This window comes from Neomonachus schauinslandi, chromosome 6, assembly GCF_002201575.2.
Source record: "Neomonachus schauinslandi chromosome 6, ASM220157v2, whole genome shotgun sequence".
In the NCBI taxonomy this organism is placed as follows: domain Eukaryota; kingdom Metazoa; phylum Chordata; class Mammalia; order Carnivora; family Phocidae; genus Neomonachus; species Neomonachus schauinslandi.
Window position 1 is genome coordinate 127,367,883 of NC_058408.1, and position 21,935 is coordinate 127,389,817.

General features: G+C 36.5%; 1 protein-coding gene across 1 annotated transcript in view; it reads left to right on the plus strand.

The window, feature by feature from the left end:
- Positions 1–21,935, plus strand: part of BTRC (beta-transducin repeat containing E3 ubiquitin protein ligase) — a 167,112-nt gene that overhangs the window by 58,102 nt on the left and 87,075 nt on the right.

Genomic DNA, 21,935 nt, shown 5'->3' on the forward strand with positions numbered 1-21,935 from the left:
AAGCCAATTAATGTAATTAATTAATTACAACCAGTTGCCTTGACACCTTCTTGTGTTTTTCTTATGATTATTAAAAATAAAAAGTACTCTAATTCAGAGTGTCTCCTGGTTATTATACTCCTCTATATATTTTGGGGTAAGATCTGCATTTAATTATCTCTTAATTAACAGGTCTAGTTTCAAGGTGGAAAGGCCTTTTAAGACCTTGAGTACAATATTCAGCTTGAAACAGTCCAGCTGGTCTTGCATGAACTGACAGATTCTAGTTCCTTTAGCCTTTCTTAGAGGCTATTAGGACAATCTAGGCTGTGAGAGAAATCTATAGAGAGAATGGAACATTTGTAGAGAAACATGTAAGAAAGAGCTTGATGTCCATATCTTACAGATTAGGGTACTATATATGGTGATTTTCTTGGCAGAAATGTTATCTGTTCACCTCAGGTATTTGCAGTTTGTGTTTCACATTTACTAGTAATACACAAGTTAGCTTTTTGTTTGTTTTTAACCTATGTAGTTTTTACTCTATTTAGAAGAATTTCAAATGCAAGCTGTAAGCAAGCATCAGAGTGCTTATGACTAAAGTCTTAGTTAAAAGAGAGGAAGTTAAGTATTCTCCATTCCTGAACTGTGCTAACAGTTGCTGGTCCTTAATGATACTGTTTTAGTGGTGATAATGCTAGATATTTCTGTATGTCCTTTGTAAAACATAATATTAAACTTCCTTTGCTTGTCTTAGGAGATACAATATATGAAAGTGCATAGGCTTCTAACATTAGTTAAATCACGGCTTACATACTGTCTTTGTCACTAGTATGATCTTGAGCAAGTCATTTCACTCTCATCCTTATGTTCCCCATCTGTACATGGGGACTACAGTAAAGGCATGCAGTAAATGGCTGCTGTTGTTACCATCTTCATCATCATTAATATTATTGCTGTTGTTGTTAGAGAATAGTGCTATCCTGACAGTATCAATTTATTTCAAGTATTTAAACTTTTGCTACATGTCATATTGATAAAGTTTCTGCTGTTGAGGAGCTCATGGACTAACCTGTGGGTTTTTAATCTTTTGGAGGTTGTAATAAGTTTAGCCAAATTACAAAGTCTAAGAGAATAGTCACTGGAAGACCGCCCTCATTTCAGACACCAGTTGCAAGTCTAGGAGCCCCCATGACCACATTCATGTTTGATATTTCACTAGAAAGGACTCACAGAACTCACTGAAAGCTATTATACTTACAATTTAGTACAGGGCAAGAATGCAGGTTAAAATTAGCCACAAGAAAGAGACACATGGGCAGATTCTCAAGGGGACCAAACTTAGAACTTCATCATCTCCCCATAGATTCATGACCTGGCCATAGTATATGACAGTATACACAAGGTATTGCCAACGAGGGAAATTTACCCGTCTTTTGTGTCTAGAATTTTTGGGGGACCCAATTACAAACTGCTTGCATGGCTGACTGTTAGTATCTAGCCCCTTCTGTAGGTCACACTAATGCTTTCAGTCTCCATTTCCTCTCAGGATTGGAACTGATAAAGTATGGCTCAAAGCCTCCACTGTAAGTCACATTTGTCCAGTGGCCAAAATCCTCAGGCAAAGAAAGACACCCTCTTAGGTAAAGAAGTTCCCGAGGCCTAGATACCACCTCCCAGTAGCCAAAGGCAGAGGCCAGACCTGTCGCTGGGTAAGGTTAGTTCTTCACTACACAGGGGTCATGGACTCCTTTGAGAATTTGAAGAGAACTATTGATCTTAGAAAAATGCATATGACGCATAGGCAAATGGTTATATGTATAATTATTATATTTCTATTAAATCACATAACCCCCAGAGTATAAACTCCCAAACTGAAAAATCCTATGAGAGAAATGTGCAGAGAGCCATAAGAATATATAAATGAGGAACGTGATCTAATCCGAGGGTGAGGGTAAGGAAGATCAGGTAATGTTTGAGTTAAGGTCTTGAGGATGAGTAGGAATTAACTAGGCAAAAGGGAGGAGGGGGAAACATTTCAGGCCTAAGGAAGAGGCAATGCGAAGACCCTGGGGACAAGTGGAGCTTGGTGCATTTAAGGACTCTACTGAAAAAAGACTATTATTTCAGAGAAGGAGGAGAATGGAGCTAGGAAAGACTGGGAAGCTTGATCATGCAGAAATGATTTGTGGGTCATCTTAGCCTTGATGCTAAGAGGAACAGTAAGCTGTTGAAAGGACTTAAATACAAGTTTGGCCTGATCAGATTTGCATTAATTTTTCTTATTATTGGTAAAGATTTATTTATTTATTTATTTATTAGAGAGAGAGAGAGAGCATACACATGAGTGGAGGTGGGAGGGGCAGAGGGAGAGGGAGAAGCAGACTCCCCCATGATGCGGGGCTCCATCCCAGGACCCCGAGGTCATGACATGAGCAGAAGGTAGATGCTTAACTGACTGAGCCACCCAGGCGCCCCCAGATTTGCATTTAGATGTATTACTCTAGCTATTTTTTTTTTTTAGTTTTTTTTTTAAAGATTTAATTTATTTTTTTGATAGAGACATAGCGAGAGCAGGAACACAAGCAGGGGGAGTGGGAGAGGGAGAAGCAGGTTTCCCGCAGAGCAGGGAGCCCAATGTGGGACTAGATCCCAGGACCCTAGGATCATGACCTGAGCCGAAGGCAGACGCTTAACGACTGAGTCCCCCAGGCGCCCTACTCTAGCTATTTTAAGGACAATTTCAGTAATTGAAGAGAGAGATGGTGGCAGTTTGGTTTTGGTCTGGTACTCCTTTGCATTCTTAAAAATTATTGAGGACACCAAAGTGCTTTTATTTATATGGCTTATATCTATTGATATTTACTATTTGAAATTAGAACTGAGGAAAAATTTAAGTATTAATTTATTACTTCATTTGAAGTAACTATAATAAACCCATTCTGGGGCGCCTGGGTGGCTCAGTTGGTTAAGTGCCTTCTGCTCAGGTTGTGATCCCAGGGTCCTGGGATCAAGTCCTGCATCAGACTCCTTGCTTCACGGGGAGCCTGCTTCTCTCTCTGCCTCTGCCTTTCTCTTTCTCTCTCTGTCTCTCATGAATAAATGAATAAAATCTTTTTTTAAAAAAAGCCCTATCACATGCTAATACAAATAAAATATTTTAGGGCACCTGGGTGGCTAAATTGGTTAAGCATCTGCCTTTGGCTCAGGTCATGGTCCCAGAGTCCTGGGATCCAGTCCCACATCGGGCTCTCTGCTCAGCCAGGAGTCTGCTTCTCCTTCTCACTCTCCCTCTTTCTTATATAAATGAATAAAATCTTTAAAAAAAACCTTACAAATAAAATATTTTATTAAAAATAACCTTTCTAAAAAAATTAAGACTAGCATTGTATTATGTTTTTTATAAATCTCTCTAATGTCTGGATTAATAAACGACAGCTGGATTCTCATTTCTGTTTCTGCATTCAATCTGTTGTGATGTAGTGTTTTGAATATATGGAGAATATCCAACCACACAGAAATGTAAGAGGTACTTTAATACCCTTTTCAGTTAGTTGTAATTTCTTAAAGATTAGTTGCAGTATAGAATCTGAAACCATATCAATAAACTTTTTGTGCTCTGTTACATTAAAATGCATTGGTCTCAATCTTTTCAACAGATCATGTTGGAACAATTGGACATCTATGTGCAAAATAATGAACCTCAACTGTTACATAGCACCATATACAAAAACTAACTCAGATTGGATCATAGGCCTAATATGAGCTAAAATTACAAAACTAATAGGAAAAGACGAGGGAGAAAAAAATCATTGTGACTCTGGGTTCAGCAGACTGCAGTGAAAGGAACTTTCTCAGATTATGAAAATGTTCTATATCTTGAGAATGAGGTTACATAAATGTATAGATTTGTCAAACTCATCTGAGGGTACACTTTAGATCTGTGTATTTCACTGAGTGTAAATTTTACATTAACAAAAATCTAAATAGGTGAATAAAATTAAATCCAAACTAGAAAGATGTAAAAGTACTATGCAGTGACTATTCTGATTTGCCACCAAAGATTAGTTTTGCCTATTCTTCAACTTCATATAAATAAACTCATATAGCATAGATTCTTTTGTGTCTTTTTTCTTTTGATCAATATGTTTTTGAGATTTGTCCATTTAGTTATGTTTATCAGTAATTTATTCTTTTTTATTGCTGAATATGTTCCATTGTATTACTGTGCCACAATTTATCCATTTGTCTATTAATAGACATTTGGCTTGTTTCCATTTTTTTTGACTACTATGAATAAAGCTACTCTATACAGTTTGTACAAGTCCTTTTGTGGACATCTGTTTTTATTTCTCTTGGTAAATGCCTAAGAATGGAATTGCTGGGTCATAAAACAAAGTGTATTTTTAACTTAAAAAGAGACAATCAAATGGAAATAGTCAAGTGTCCCATCGACTGATAAATGGATAAAGAAGATGTGGTATACATATACAATGGAATATTACTCAACCATAAAAAAGAATGAAATCTTGTCATTTGCAAGATGGAGCTAGAGAGTATTATGCTAAGCAAAATAAGTCAGAGAAAGACAAATACATATGCTTTCACTCATATGGAATTTAAGAAACAGAACAAATGAGCAAAGGGAAAAAAAGAGGGAGAGAGAGAAGCAAACCAAGAAACAGACTCCTAACTATAGAGAACAAACTGGTTACCATAGGGGAGGTTGGGGGGTGGTGGGTGAAACAGGTGATGGGGATTAAGGAGGGTACTTGCTGTGATGAGCACTGGGTGTTGTATGGAAGTGTTGAATCACTATATTGTATACCTGAAACTAATATTACACTGTATGATAACTAACTGGAATTAAAATAAAAACTTAAAGAAGAGAGACAGTCAAGTATATCTTCAAAGTAGTTATCCCAGAAGGAATACTTATTTAGTAATATTGCCAGATATGTTTAAGGATGTGAGCTGGTAATAGCTTCATGGTATTTTTTTCTTTGAAATCATTGCAGTCCTTCAGTAAGTTTGAAGTACCTTCAAAGTCAAAATTCTATGACAATAGAAAAAGAAGAGCCTTAGAATCATTATTGAGTCTGTTGGATTATCATCAGTAACTCGGATGGAAATGGCAATATTGGGATGGTTTGATTATTAACATTTCACACTATACATTTTAAGCTAGTGACAGAAAAGATGCTGAAAATATTGTTTAAATAGATTCTATGAGGACATAGTTAATTTGAACATATTTTCAATTTCATCATTCCATTGGTTTGTCCTGGAAAGTATATGGGTGATTAAGAGGATTTCTGTTGATTAACAGTGGATGTATTTTGTGGAATCATTTGCTGATCCTCAGCAAGTGGTGATCTTATTGTCTATGATATTAAATGAGAATGAGCAGTAGACAGAAAGTACTTAAAAATAGCTGAGTAATTAAGATTCTTTATTTTCTTTAGACATTGAAAGAAGAGAAATTCTAACAGTAAGAATATAACTAGATTTATATGACCTTAGAATATTTTAGGTGTCAAGTATAGCTGTAGTTTTTTAGGGAAATCTTGAGCTAAATGAACCATGTAATATTTTAATATTAACAAGGGTCCCTTGTCAAAGGTTAAAATTGTTGGGGGTTGACTTTAGGAGAGACAGTGTATTTTATTGTTTAAGAATATTTAGAGGTCAGGGCGCCTGGGTGGCTCAGTTGTTAAGCGTCTGCCTTCGGCTCAGGTCATGATCCCAGGATCTTGGGATTGAGCCCCACATCGGTCTCCTTGCTCAGCGGGAAGCCTGCTTCTCCCTCTTCCACTCCCCCTGCTTGTGTTCCCTCTCTCGCTGTGTCTCTGTCAAATAAATAAATAAAATCTTTAAAAAAAAAATAGAGGTCTATTAAACCTTACCATCTGCTAAGTGAAATGTTAAAATGGAACAGTACTAGGAAAATTAAGGATTATTCAGAATGTATATATGGAAGTCTTTATTTTACATTTGAAGTTTTAGGGCAGCATGTCTTATCACACTCACTATAAACTAATATTCAAATCTTATCAGAAAACAATATCATTAAGGAAAATTTTCCCGTGACAGAAATGCATATCAAGCCCTAGGTGATGCCCGCCCCCCCCAGTGTATATGAATAATCTCAGTACAGCATAATTTCTCTATAATGAAAAATTTAGTTCTTTTTTGTGCATATGTTGACATTTGACCTATGTTTATCCCAGTTACAGCTTTTACATTAGTTCACATATAGGGGCAGATAAAAAAATGCCTTTATTTTGTGTGTGTGTGGGGGGGGGTGCGGGGAACACACATTTTCCCCTGCTTATAAAACTATTTTATTGTTTATTGTAGAATATATAAATTATTTGGTAAATCTATAAACAAGAAAGTATCACCCATAATTCTTGCACTTTAAGATAATCATCATGTTAGTTTCCTTTAATCTGGAATGACATCCATTTGTGCATGCATGTACACACACAGGCATGTCTGGGCAAATGTAGTTCAGTTTTATTTTTATTTATTTATTTATTTTTAAAGATTTTATTTATTTATTTGACAGAGACACAGCGAGAGAAGGAACACAAGCAGGGGGAGTGGGAGAGGAAGAAGCAGGCTTCCCGCGGAGCAGGGAGCCCGATGCGGGGCTCGATCCCAGGACCCTGGGATCATGACCTGAGCCAAAGGCAGGCGCTTAATGACTGAGCCACCCAGGCGCCCCTGTAGTTCAGTTTTAAAATGCTTTCTATTCCATTTAAGCATAAAATTATATAAAAATTAAAATTTTAGTATTGTAGAAAATATAGACAAGAAGAAAGAAGGAATATTTTAAGTGTCCTCCTAGATATTACCACTTTATTGAAGCTAACACTTTTGAATTTTAACTATGTCCTGTTCTTGTCCAAATTCTACATTCATCAGTCACTTTCATTGATTTCCGTCCTCTTTATCTCATGGCAGTTGCTCACATGTTTGTAAATTGAACATAGTTTGAACTTGGTTTACCATTCATGTAATTGAGTGGTTTGCCACCACTTTCCTCTCATGTAATTCTTAGCCATTTCAGATTTACAGTTCTCTAAAGGTGCTGTGTTATCTTATGTATCTGTGTCTTTGCAAATTCTGTTCTCCCTACCTCGAGAACCCTACAGAAAACACCTATTCTCCCTAACCCCCTACCTCCCACATTTATCTACCTGGCTACTTAATAATCTCCGTGATTCAACTCAGGTAGTTTTACCTCTAGGATAAAGGTCCTCGCTGATCTTTTCACCCTCCCCCTTTACCTCATTAGAGCATCTGTACCCAGGGCATGCAATAGATACCTCTGTCATAGCACTGATACGCTATTTCATTTGTTCCCTCTCTAGACTTGAGTTTTTTGAGAGGAGGACTATGTTTTGTTCATTTTATATTTCCAGTGGCAAGTACAGTGTTTGATACAAAGTATGTACTTTATGAATTTTTGCTGAACAAATGAATGGACTTAAATAATTTGAAGAAAACTGTCAACATATATAGAGCAGGAGGAGAGAAAGTATTGAATTGCTGATGGTACCACACATAGATACACACAACTGTTGTGTATTCAGAAAGAAGTCATGATAATTAAACATTCCAAAGACCACAGTGCATTTACATGGAAAAAATGAAAACATGCTGAATCTGATATATGGGTAGTCCTCAAATTTTACACATTTGGCTGTCATACAGCTCACACTATGATGATCCCCTCTGAATTGGATTTTGTGTGCTGAATTTGGACTCTTGTTGATGAACAAATGCACATTTCAAGCTCTTAAATAGTGGCACTGCCAGCCAGTTAACAGTTCAGTTTCAATGATGTCGACATCTTTATCTTCACAACAGTGTATGTTTGTGCAATTATTTGACTATTTTATTGCATTTTACCCTTATTCTATGAAAGAATAGACGCTGGGAAAATTAAAATGATGATAGTAGTGATAAACAACAGTCTAGAGAAAAGATGGAATTCATTAAGCATACTGAAAGTGACCCTTTAGGCTTGATTAGGCACAAAATTAAAGTACATGTGCAAAATGTTGGAAATCTATCATTGAAGATCATTTTTTTTTTTTAAACATTTTATTTATTTGAGAGAGATAGAGATAGTGACAGAGATAGAGAGCGCATGAGCAGGGAGGAAAGGGAGAAGCAGGCTCCCTGATGAGCAGAGAGCCCGATGCTGGGAGATCCCAGGACCCTGGGACCATGACCTGAGCCGAAGGCAGACGCTTAACCAACTGAGCCACCCAGGCACCCCTGACGATCACTTCTTTCTTTCTTTCTTTCTTTCTTCTTATTATTTTTAAAGATTTTATCTATTTATTTGACAGAGCAAGAGAGCACAAGCAGGGGGAGAAGCAGAGGGAGAGGGAGAAGCAGGCTCCCCACCGAGCAGGGAGCCCAATGCGGGACTCGATCCCAGGACCCCGGGATCATGACCTGAGCCGAAGGCAGACGCTTAACCATCTGAGCCACCCAGGCGCCCCCTGATGATCACTTCTTAAAAAGAAAGTATAATTATAGATTTTAAAAAACCATTTTAGCTAACATTGGAATTTATTGTTCAGCTTCTACCCTTTCAATGTTTGTTTATACGAATTTCACTAAGAAAAGGAGAGATGAACTGAATTTGCTGCATTTTACCTTATCCTGGAAGTAGTATTTCTTGGAGGAATCATTAGGACCGATTTATCTTTCAAAATGCCCACTTAGATTATTTAATTACACTAATTATTTCAAGTTTTGTAATAATAGATTGCTCCATTGCTGAGTATTTTCACATGCCTCTGATGCTGGTAGTGTTCATTTACAGGCTAATGTGCATCATCATCTAATGTTTAGAGTAAACCACATTATTGTGAGACAATCAGATTTCCTTAAAATTTTTTCCTAATCATTCTTTTTAAAAATTTTTTATTCATTGTAATTTATTTATTTGAGAGAGAGAGAACATGAGCAGGGGAGAGGGGCAGAGGGAGAAGCAGATTCCCTGCTGAGCAGGGAGCCGGATGCGGGGCTCCATCCCAGATCTTTCTGAAAAGTTAAACTCTTCACTCCATAATGAGGGCTTAGCTTTTATGTTGATAATGTTGGATTTTCCCTAATTGCTTTAAGTTCAACATGACCCCTAATGGCCAGAGGAAGAGTACAGGTACCCCAAGGGGCCTGGGGTTGCCCCAGGGTAGGAAGCACAGACTGGAAAAATGGAATTGATGAAAACTTTAAGGGTGATGGGAGCCTCTGTGGATGCACTGTCCTTATCAGACCAATTCTTCCTGTGGGCAGTTAAGACTGACCTGTATCTTCTGAGGTACATATTACTTTCTTTATATTCCAAGATTACCTTCTCGTTACTTCCATCTTTGTGCTGAGTTGAGGCCGGAGTATCATAGGAGTTCTTTTTGTGCTATTCAGGAGTCAGTGTTGGTTGTTTTGTGACTGCCACAGCCATTTGTACCGTCTTTCACTATTGTTCTGCTTTGTGTGGTAGTGCTTTGTGGTCTTGCTGTCCTTCCTTGTGTTAGTTTCTAGACTTAGTATTTTATGTGGACTGTCAAGATGTGCAATCTTGGTAGATAGGCAGCATTTAGGAAACTTCTTTGTCATTTTTCACAAAGAGAGAAACCCAGGTTATTTGTGACAGCCTTATTGGGGAAAAATTTTTTCACTTGTTTAGCTGCATAGGCCTCTAAGAATTGTAATACTTTACTGTTGGGAGGTGATACCCATGAGTTTTGTTTTTCCTGAAAGTGATGTTGAGTAGCTTTGAGCTTTTATATATTCTCTGGCCCAGTCCTCTGGAGACCAAGTCTATTATATTTTGAAATAGTTATTTGGGTCTAAGATACGGTACGTCATTATGAAACGGCATGTTGCAGTGTACTTTCCCCTGCTGGGTTATCTGTCATCTGCCTTTTAAAGTTCTCAGGTGTACCATTCAAATCCTCAAGACCTTTGTTGCAAACCTAGTATCTGTGTCTTGATATGAATTAAATTGGAATTCTGTGCCCTGTAAAATTGACATTAAGAAAGAGTATATGCATTTTCGTATATGATCCTTTAGCAAAAGTTCAAATCTTAGCCTGGTTTGATCTTATTTTGTGTGTGTGTGTTAGAGGTCATAAACAGAAGGGAAAGAGTAGAGGGATAAGTACTCATTTTATGTTTGCATGTTTCACACACACACACACACACACACAAATACATATAGTGCACTACTTCAAACTAGTAAATACAAAGCTTTTGTATAGTATGTAAAGTTTTGTATTTGAAAGAAAGCACATGATGAGTTTCACTAAAATACAGTTGCTTTTGTTCATTGCAGTTTCTACCCTTTGCATGAGCCATGTTTTTAGGTGAGTGCCCGTTTCTTTACTGGTAATAAAACATAAGGGAAATTTCTAGTATGATATTTGTATATTTCTCCTAGATTTTCAAATTGGAAGGCCATTAATTTTTTTTAAGCATTTCAGTTGCAGCATAGTGCAGTCCTTTGGGGGGAATTGGTAAAATGAGGATAAAATGGGTACAGGATTCCAACAGCTTGAAAATAATGCAGTATTTGACCAGAATCTCTTTTGTATTCCCTACTCTGGTTCTATTCCAGTAGTCCTGGAAATGTGCCTACGGACTATTTACAGTGAGATTATAAAACTGAATCGTGATTTTGGTGAATAGAAGCCAGAGCATGTGGCTCCAGCACCCCAGCTGGCAGTAAGCTCTCCCTAGGTTTATGAATGTAGTTAGATGGCCCCCAACTGTTTACAAGACAGCAGAGGTGAGGTCTTTGATTGACAAGTCAGAAATGCATTATATCATTCTCTCTGCCAGTCTCTGGTTCATGCTGTTAAAAATGTCAGCCTCCAAGTTTGAATGGCAGCCTGAGGGCCTTAGAAGCTTTTTGTTTTCTGAGATGGAAACACAAATTGGATGTGTGCCTGAGCGCTTCATCCTGGGCTGTAATTTCATCTTTTAGCTAAGAACCACAAGGTACACGAGCAAAGCACCCTGTAAACAATAATACTGTGGAAAAAAAAATAAACAAGGTCGTGTTTCTGGTACGTTGATCCGATGGTGTCCTGACCTCTATCACGTTGAACATCTCCACTCTGATTGCTGTTCCCTTTGGCATTACAATGAGAGAAAGAGAGACTGACATAGGAGGAAAAGATTTAAAGTTGCAGTGTCGTTGCACATTCCTTGTATTGGCTATGAAATATTGAACTGTCAGAATGTGACACTTGGTTTTTTAAGCAACCTTTCTTGTTTGAGGTGTTTGCAGTTCATTCCTTTCTCCCCCATTTGTCTGCTCTCATTGATAGGGTTGGAGGTAGTTGCCTTAAATGCATGAGAAGGGACAATGTTAAAGAGAAGTGGTGCTGATGGAGCCAAATGAACTTAACACTGGAACATAAGTGCAGGCTGTGAGGCATGGGCAAAAGGAGACTGAAGTTGGGTTAGTTCATTAATCTGGGGGCTTATGGAACACTCTGTTGTAAGGAAGAATCAGTTTAGGTCTCTGCTCGGTTTCTGTGGAGGCGGTAGGTTGGGAAAGCAGTGGTGGGTAAAGAGAAAAGATGGATTAACATAGTTTGTTAAACTGATAGTCTACTATATAGATAGCCTCCTATATAACAGTATTGTCAGTCACATCAAAATTAATTCGGCTATGTTATTAATTGCTGTAATTATCCAGTGTCTTTGGGAAGTGGCTCATTATGAAAGACTTAAAATTTTAGCAAGAAAAAAACTTTTTTTAAATGTGCAAAATTCAGGCGCCTGGGTGGCTCAGATGGTTAAGTGTCTGCCTTCGGCTCAGGTCATGATCCCAGGGTCCTGGGATCGAGTCCCACATCGGGCTCCCAGCTCAGTGGGGAGCCTGCTTCTCCCTCTGACCCTCTCCCCTCTCATGCTGTTTCTCTCTCGCTCGCTCTCTAAAAAATAAATAAAAATCTTTAAAAATAAATAAATAAATAAATAAATGTGCAAAATTTGTATTTATAGTAAGGTTGATGAATAGGTCATGTGGGGGAACCATTATGTTTGTATTAGTACAACTTAATAGAAAATCTTTGTTGAAAAAGCCAAACCATAGATTCTTGGTAAATATTTTCTAGTAGTAGAATGTGTTTTCTGTTGCTGTTTGTATTCAGTTGCAATATATCTTAAAACAACAAATATTTTATATTTTTAAGATTTTTCTTCCTGAGAAAGCAGCACTGTCAGTAGATGTATGCTATTATCTTAATCCATTTTGGGGGGCATAGACCTTGCCAGTAAAGTTTTAAGTGAGAATGACCTTTTATAATTCTTCTGGAGAATGAAAAAGTAGGGGTTTGTGTTGAAAGTACTTGAATTAACACTATTGATGGTTGTTTTAACACTATTGATGTTTTTAAAGGACAGCTGTTTAGCTTAGCTCTCTCTCTTTGCAAATGTGAAAGGCAGGAGAGCTAGTCTCTATCATAAATACATAGTGAAATGCACTGGAAAAATGGTGGTCATCATTTTTGACATTTTTAATTACCTCCTTTGAGGTCATGCTGAAAGAGAGGAGATAATATTTGTAAAATACTGCCCTGCTCCCTGGTATCCAGAGTTAGGTCCTCACTTAACAAAATACAGTGCAAGACCAAAGGGAGGAATATTGAGATTTAGTTATTGTTTTAAGTATTGCTCTCTATTTTTAAAGCATAAATATTGATGTAGATTTGCATTTAACCTAGGAGAACCCCGAGAACCCACCATCTTGACTCAGTTGGGGCAGGGGAGTTCAGAAATCGTTGTTAAGAGAAATTGATTTCTCATTGTCTGATTTCTTGAGGATGAATAAAAACAAACCATTCTTTTCAATCTTGGAAGAATAAGAGGTGTGCAAGTGCTTATCAAAGAAATAAGGCTATAAATATGTACATTTATGAAATCTTCTAAATCTTAACACAGAGAAACTGTACAAAATTTCTTCTCTTGGTGTATTATTAATGCATCAGTTACTGTGAAAATGCCTGAGCCCACGGCTTTTATACAGCCACACCTCCATAATAATGATTAGCTTTATTACCTAAAGTCCAGGCTTGCCTTAAGAGCAAAAATCAGTGTATTCATAGAACCTTAAAATTTCAGTATTGGGAGAGATATAAAAAGCCATTTGGTTGCATATTAGGAATCCTTTATGAAATATTTGGCACGGGGTCATATAATCTCTCCTTGATCACTGCCAAGCCTAACTTGTTGAGGCATCTTGTTTTCTTTTTCACTGTTGATTCAAAGTGTTCTCTCAAGAAGGAGTCAAACTTTTGTTCATTTAGTGATTAGAATTCTGCCTTTCAGAGTAATATAATTGTTTTCATGTTCATATATTTATATGTTTGAGGATAGCTATCATGTTGCTTATATTTTCTGTTCTCAGGGTGAATATTCCTGGTTCTTTAAGTATTTCTTTGGAAAATATCAGTATTCATTTCTGCCATTTTTATAACCTCTTATTTTGGTGGAGGGCATTATCATTCTCGTTGTCCTTCCTTGTGAGCGCATTCCACCTTGACAGTGTCCTTATTACAGTGTGGCATTCGTAACTAGAGTCAGTGCTGCAAAAGTGTGTAATAGTGTAGTATACAGGGAAACATCTTGTTTTGAACATAATTTGGATTATGTAATTTAATTACTGCAGCCTAAAACCGAAATCCTTCTTTGGTGTAGGGGATAGAAAAATCTCTAGGAACTTAGCCTGGGTTTGTTTCCTCACCTTTTCTTTGAAGCCAGAAAGGCATATGTAAGCACTTTGAAAAATGACATAATGTGGTGGCATATCTGGTATAGGTATTTTAAACCTAGCTCCAGTTCCTGAAGATGGTGAACATCTGCTTAGAGGTGTTGTAGAGCTCCACAATGCACTAATTGAATTACTCTTTTCTGGAGTTGCCGACTGCACTAATTGAATTAGTGTGTGTGTGTGTGTGTGTGTGTGCGCGCGCGCGGGGGGGGGGGGCACGCGCACGCGCGCGCACACACACACACGCACACATCCCTTAACGGGAGAGACTGTGGGACATATGACTGATGGTGTGTACTGTGCTGCTATCTAATGGCAGCCTATGGAACTACTACATGGTCTCCAGGGAAGAGATAATGCAGTCTCCTGATCTGGTGTGACCTCAGTCTAACCCCATGCAGTTTAGTTCAAAAGGTCTCAGGATGTATTTTTGTAATTCTAAATCTAAGAAGAAAGAAAGTGATTAATTTCTCCATTAAAAATTAAGATAGGTTTTATTAGGCACAAAAATTTTTGAGAAGTATTAAGTTGTCAATATTCAACTGAATTTAAAGCTTCTAACCTCTAATGTAATGGGTGAAAACAAATCCAAATGTACTGAGTTAATGGATCATGTTCTTTCTTATTTTGCCTTTCATATGACACAAATGTAAAAAGGAATTACTTTTTTGAAATGTCTTAGCATCACAGAAAGGAAGAATGTTACAGGGTTTGGGTTCTTAAAATTTCTTGTGGTTGTGAAAATACTGAAATCAGTCAATTTAAGAGTATTAACAAATTTGCTATACATGAGTATGCTTTATAAAATTTTAAAAGTTGTTATAGGAAAAACATTTTAATTACAGCAGTATCAGAGCAAGTTCTACAAATCTCTGTTGCTCTAGTTAATCTTTTAAAATTTAACTTTACCACAAATTTGGGCAAGTTTGAAATTCTCAGAAGTAAAGTAGGTAATTCTCTTCCTTTTCTAAAAAAAGAATCTGTTAGTTACAATTTAATGCTTTTTGTAAAATATCATGAACGTATAATTCTGTACAACTTTAAAAGCAAACACACTGAGGAGAACTCAGCATGAATTGATTTGATCCAGTTTAAGCATTCTGACTTGTAAAATAGCCCTTCACAGAAAAATACATATGTGTAATCACTTGATTTATAGAATGTGTATGCGTGCATGTAATACCACTTCACTAATAGAGAAGTGCTATCGGTTACCTTTCTGAGCATTTAAAATGATCTTTTAATTTTATTGTATGAAAGAAACAAAGTTTTATAAAAGTTTTAATCTCTTCTATATAATTTTTATTAAAATAAAATAAGTCTGAAATAATCCAATATTTTGTAGGCAAGTTTGTTTTTTATTGTAAGATTGAGCTACTTAGGTTTTTTTGTATAAATGGCTTTGATGGAAATGACTGAAATATCTGATACGTACTCTATATAGGCTTTAAGGGCATTTTACTGATTTAGAGAATGCATTTTGACATCATATAGATCTAAAGCTTTACAAACAACATTGCCATTCACAACTAGCCACAATTCCATTTAATTCATATATAGAGAACCTTCTATGTGCCAGGTACTGTACAAAGTATTGGGCATAAATTAAGAGTCAGACCCTGTCCTCAAGGAGCTTATAGTTATGTATTAGACATTTATTGAGAACCTATATACCAGGTACTGTGCATATAATTTGGGGGGACTACAACTGAATAACCATTAGTTTAATGTATTTTTCCCATTCATTGAGCTTAATGGCTTAGCAGCAGCCCTAAGGAAGCTGTATACTGATGCTCATATCACATATAACTCATCTCAGCAAAAAGAGTGATATGCATATTTCAGACTAGTCTGTCTCTTAAATGGCTTTTCCTTCTGCCTTTAGACACTTTCTAAGGGGTCAGTATTGTTTTTGGTAGTTTTATGTGTAGCTTAAAGAGATGGGTAACATTTATTACAGTGCCTCCTGCTGGTAGATCATAGATTTTCAGTCCTTGTCTCCAGAATTGGTAGTGCCCACTTGTGGTTTGGTAGTTTGTTCAGGGCTTCTTCTAAGGCTGTAAATGGGAAAGAGTGCATTGCATACAAGGTATAAAATGCTTCTTTAAACAGTCTATTTCTAGCACCTAAATTGTCCTGGGACCAGCCCTTGATATAAAAATTCATAGAAACCTGTTTTTCACAGAGTGTGGTAACTCCTTGCCATAGTGCTATAGTGTTAAAATTCACATTGGCCAGGTTGTTCTGTAAATTAAACACTGACAGCTACCCTCAGGGGAACAGCCAATGTATTTATGATGATGTGCTGATTACACAAAATACACTGCAAGCAGAAAACAGCTGCAGAGAACAAACCTCTTAAAAAGAATACAATTACAAATAGCACCCTCAGTATTTCTAGTGGTGAGTGTAGAATACAGCATGCTAATGCAGGTTTCTTACTTAGTCTGCCTGAAAACAAAAAATCTGAAGGAGATAAGTTAAATTATGGTTGATTGCACATGTGGTGCCAACATAGCAGTAAACAAATTTTGTTTCTGAAGAGCATAGGTACGAGTGTACAGATATCAGGTGTATCATAGTCTCTTCCCCCACCCCTCCTTTTTGCCAGTAGGTTTTATTACTGCTTTTCTCATATACGGGAGGGCATGGCCTTGTGATAAGGATTCTGGACATTTGAAGGATATTACACAATGAATTGAGCAGGGGAGTATCTAAATTGTGTTTTTAAAAATCCAGTAGAAACTTGGTATGTTGTTCATTTAAAGATACAGCTCTGTATTTTCATCATTGTTACTAGTGGCTTTGAAGATGTTTACCTTTGGAATTAATAAAAGGAGTCACGTCTTTGTAGCTATGGTAAGGTCTTTCTGATTTCTTAGAATCTCTCTTTTTCAAAAATATGGTGTTTGGGGACACTGGAATAGTTGGATGATTGCATATTTTTAGGAGAATGAACTTTCAAGTATGTCCACTTTCATCCCTGTGTGTTTCTGGTCACATGCAGACAGGTAAGAAGATGAGAAAAAATGTTAGTTTTCCTTGAGATTGTGTTACAGTTTAGGGTTAGTATCTATAAAATATTTCAGTTGCTGAGTATGGTAGCTTCTGTTTAAATCAGTAGAAAATATGTTGATCTTCCAAGACATAAATTTACTCAGGCCAACTCTGAGGTATAGCAAAGGGGACACAGTGATTGGAAACAGTTCACTTCACCCGCCTGAAACTAAGAATCAACTTTTCAGTGTATGGATCACTGGTATGTAATAATCGACTATTATTGGTCTGTCTGTTGGTCTCTTTTTAAATCAGTTTGGAACCTCCTGGAGTTATTTTCTTGCTCTGTTGACATCAATCCCATGTGGCAGAGGAGTTGTATATAACCGGTTTGGTTTAATCAATAGAATAATTGATAAACCAGATAAGATTTAAGCTGATTATAGCCCCAATAGAATTCCCCAGAGGCCTTGGACTCTCTTAATTTTGACATGTGTGTTGTGTACCCTGAGGATGAAGTGCAGTTTGAATTATCTGTTTTTATTTGCTTAATGGCGGGGAGGGTGTTAAAGTCAAATGTTTAATTAACCCAGCAATGGGCTGCGTTGTCACTTACACACAGCTGATTGAGATATCTCATGGAGAATACTGAATAGGAATGATAATGTGGCACTGGGACGGAAGATTGCTTTTTCAATCCATTTGCTGGGTCACTGCTTTGAATGTCTTATTGGATGAAAGGCATTCAGCCTGGAGAAAAAATTCAGCATTTAAGTACATTTTGTTCTCTTTTCCCCTTCTAGCCCCCTCCCTGCCCAGAAGTTAACTAAAACAGATACGTTCTAGGTTTAATAAGCCATTCATGTACTAGTAAGAGATCAGGGTAGTCAGTAGCCTCAAGCTACATAATTTCCTGTGGAAACAGAAAAATCCTACTAGCCTCCAAGGTATTCTAAATGTGAGCTCTTTTGTCCCTCACATGCCTTGTTCCTTGCCATTATTGTGTAGTTGTCTTTGGTTACTTGTCTCTTGCCTCTTTCTGTTGTGTTTGCTTGCTATGCAGCTACTCCAAGGCCACAGGCAGACCTTTTTCTCCTAAAGAAGCATATACTTCTGTACATTTTTGCCATTTCATGCTGTTTGCTTCTATTTGGTTATATTTTTGATCAAGTATTATAGTGAGATTGTTGAACTATTTATAGAAAGATGAAAATGTGAAGCATAGAGATTCTTGTTCCTTTTGCTACTTCTATTATATAAACAATTGGTTCCTGGTATATTTCATTTTGTTGAGAGGCAGTTTACTTTCTGTATGGACTAAAAAACTAGGCCAGGAAAGATTCTAATAGCCCACACCATCAAAAATGCAATCCAGGCAATTGGAGTTTTAATGACTTGCTGCCCTGACTAGCTTTATAATCAAATGTAAAATTCTTTGGAGGCGTATTGAGCAAAACTTTAAAAAAATGTTATCATGACTTTCCTTCTTTGTGGTTCTTATGTTTCTTCCTTCTATCCCCTAAAGATCTAAACCAGGAATTTACTAATTTTTTTTTTCTTTGCTTTAGTCATTTGTATTCCAGAGAGCACAATAGGGAGAAGGATACAAGATTGATTTTTTTTATGTGTGTCCTCTTGAAAGCATAGTGTGGGGCATGACTACTTGGAGGTGCAGGGGGTGGGGGCGGATTTACAAAGCAATAGAAGCATGCAGCTAGTTTTCAGGCGCAGGTTGGACTTCTGCGGGTCAAGGCAGACCAGACGAGTAGCTTATCTTGAGGGACGCAAGTAATAGACCAAATATAGAGCAGCTATTTCAGGAATCATGTAGGTCATTTAATTATCCATTATGATTGAGTGGCTAATGCTCTTTTGGCAATTACATGACCTCTGTTATTCTTGAAACCTTTCCAGGCCCTCGTGGGTCGAATGACCCACCAGTCAGTGCTTGCAGGCTTCATTCCACTCAGAAGGAAAAGAGATGCTGGGAACTAGTGGCATTTAGAAATGGCTACGCTTTCTTTACCGACCACTACCCAGAATGCTTTTTGTACTGCAGTCAGTGATAGGCAACTGGTTTTGAAGTCAACTATTCCTTCATTTACTTCATTGCAAGAGCAAGAGGGACATTGGTTTCCACAAGAAGGAATTGTGGTAAAACCAACTTTAACACCAGAGTTGGCTATTGTGGTATTCACAGGTTCTGTGCTGCAAGAGCAAGTACTGTGGTATTAAAACTAATGTTTGATCTCTGTCAAACCAGTCATCCATTACAAAACTCTGAAGTTAGTAAAGCATTTTTTTATCCATAACACAATATGCTATTGATGATACTAATAACAGATTTTTAAAAAATCATTGATTTTAATTAATTTTAACTAAATTAAATTAGCCAACTTGGCTAATCATTATTTTTATCATTTTAGCATGATTATTTAAATTAAAAGGTCACTTTAACATTGAGATGCTGAGCCAAGATTGAATAGTTCTGGAACACATTTGGATTAATGTTTCTCACTTGTTTTTCTTTCGTCAACAAAGGATCATTAATATTTCCAAAGAAAACTTTACTTCTGCTAAATGATAGTAAAACTTTTTAAAATTGTAGTGACTTTTCAAGTAATTCTGAGAAAAGGAAATATAGATTTCTTCTGATTCTTTAGATTAAGAACAGTTATAGTGTGGAAAGGAATGACATAAATTATTTGTAGGATTTGTCAGGAATGCATAAACAAAATTCTGTATACTTAGCAAAATGGAAGATTTAACGTATATAACCATTCTCTAGCATTCCAATAATTTAAGACCGTAGGCTTAAGAGAAATAATTTTGTTAGAATAACACATAAACATATCTTTTAAGTAGAAACCATTTGTGTTGTTATAAAAAACAAATCTTCTATTGGAGAAAAAGAAAACTATTTTTAAATTTGTTATACATCAAAGAGCGTTGTTAAAGCAACTACAGCAAACCTACAGGTTGTTTATTCCTGGAGCAGTAAAATTAGCCATCTTTCCAAGTAAATTTGTTAAACTACTCCTGATAGAACTTCCAAGTTCATCTGTGTTGATTTTATTTTCATTTTGTTGTTTGGTAATATTAACAAATGAAAAATTGAAGACGTGAATTGGTATTTATAACCTTTGACCCTCCAGAAATAGCAGCCCTCTTACTTAAATTTTCAATCTTTCAGGCCAGTACTACTTTGGTATCCGGCTACTTAGAGGCTATGAGAATGTAGTCAGTGTAAATGATATTAGCTGTTTTCTGTTGAAAAACGTATTTTCCTTCATTGTAGTTTTTTAAGCCTCTGTAGTGGAGATGAGCAGAAAATGAGAAAGCCAAATTTACAGTAAAAGCAAAAGTTACAGCTTAAACTCAAGTATCCTGAATAAGGAGTATAGTTAGTCTCTTTGGCATTTTAAGAAGAGAGCAAGGGATATAAAAAAAAAGTGTGATATTTGATTTCTTATTGATACGTTGCAGTTCTTTAATGCATATCCTTCAAGGCCTATGTTGGACTGTTTTTCCACCCTTGGGAACCAAAAGTCTATATAAGTCTATGTAAGAGGAGATGATATTTGTAATTTTAAAGACCTGAAAATTCATGAAGGTTTTGTATAATTAGTGGGAAAGTCCAGAGGATAATAAGCCTACAAAATAGTAATTTTTTTAATAAAAAAAAAAAGGAGAGTGATTAGACAAGGGACAGTTCACAATTGAAATACACACCTAAACACAAATCTTAACCTAGTGCAGTCTGGTTTTCAGACATTTACTTACTTATGTAGAATGATTTCATTTTTACTCCACAATAGGTAGAGAGGCTTTAATTTTTTTCATGACATTGTTGAATTGTAATAAAATGGGAACACCAAAGCAGGGAAGATATCCAAGGTGACAAAAGTCATTTAGCAGAAAAAGATCAGGAACAAGGATGACAGAAATAACTAATCTGCAGAGAGAAAGGATTTTGGCATACATCCTAAGGGGTTCTATAGTTCTCAACCCCGTTTTGAGAAATCAAAAAGATCTACAGAATGCAGATGTCTTTGAGTTACAAAAATAACCAGATGTCCTTATTAGTAGAAGCAAATGTTTGCCTCTTAATTCACACAAACTATATGCAGAGGATCTCTGGATGAAATATTGTATAAATAAGGCAGGAAAGAAAATTGTGAAAGGCTCTGTCCTAAACACCTAATCATAAAGGTAATATCTTGAAAAGGAAAACAAAAACCATTAAGATTCACGTAGATTTAAAGGTAAGAGAGGCAAATTAAGCTAGTTACACTTTTGTTCACATGATACGTGAGTTTGGTTTTTTATTACTGTGACTTTTAATCCCAGATCTCCCTGGTGAATTTTTGTTTATTTTACCATGCTTGTTTAGCTACTTTGTGCATTGCCAATTGTATTTTAAACAGTGAAAGCATATGCTTGAAACTCCTTGTTTTTTTTTTCCTGAATGAATGATAGTTGCCTTAGTTCTCTCAAGCAAAACAATCTACAGTAGTATATAAATGCCCCCTAGCAAGCCTCTTGGGATTTTTAAAATACTAAGCCACATTGTTACAAATAGATGTGGTTTGTTGACCTCACTGGGATGTTAAGCAGAATAAAATGTAAAAAAAAAAAAAAATCTACTTGAAAGGACAAGGTATGAAGTTTTTTGTTTTTGAATCAAGCCTTTCAAATAAAAAACCTTTAGAGTTTAAATAGACTGTGACTTCTGATGTGGAGCATATTAACATAATTACAAACTCTTTTATATACTCACAGTCATTCCTAAATTGATGTTCAAACCTTTGATTAAGTCACAAAGCTGAATGTGTTCAAACGCTGTGTGATACCTCTCCTATTCATAAAACAGGTAACTGTTTTAGCTTTTTTTTTTTAATCCCCATATGTATTGACAGAAATTTGTACTCCTATAGCTATACTTTTAATGGTGAAGTATTAAACTGCTGTATTACGATACATTCTATAACTTGAAAGTTAACAAAAGCACGTTTGCTGCTCCTTCATGCCCTTGCCTTGTCACTCCCTGGTGCAGCTCCGTCTCTTCCATCCTTCTTATCAGAGTATCTCAGTGCTTAGTTGAGCTTGTTTATCTTAAAAGAGCAGGAGGCAGGCTTTTAGGGAGTAAGCT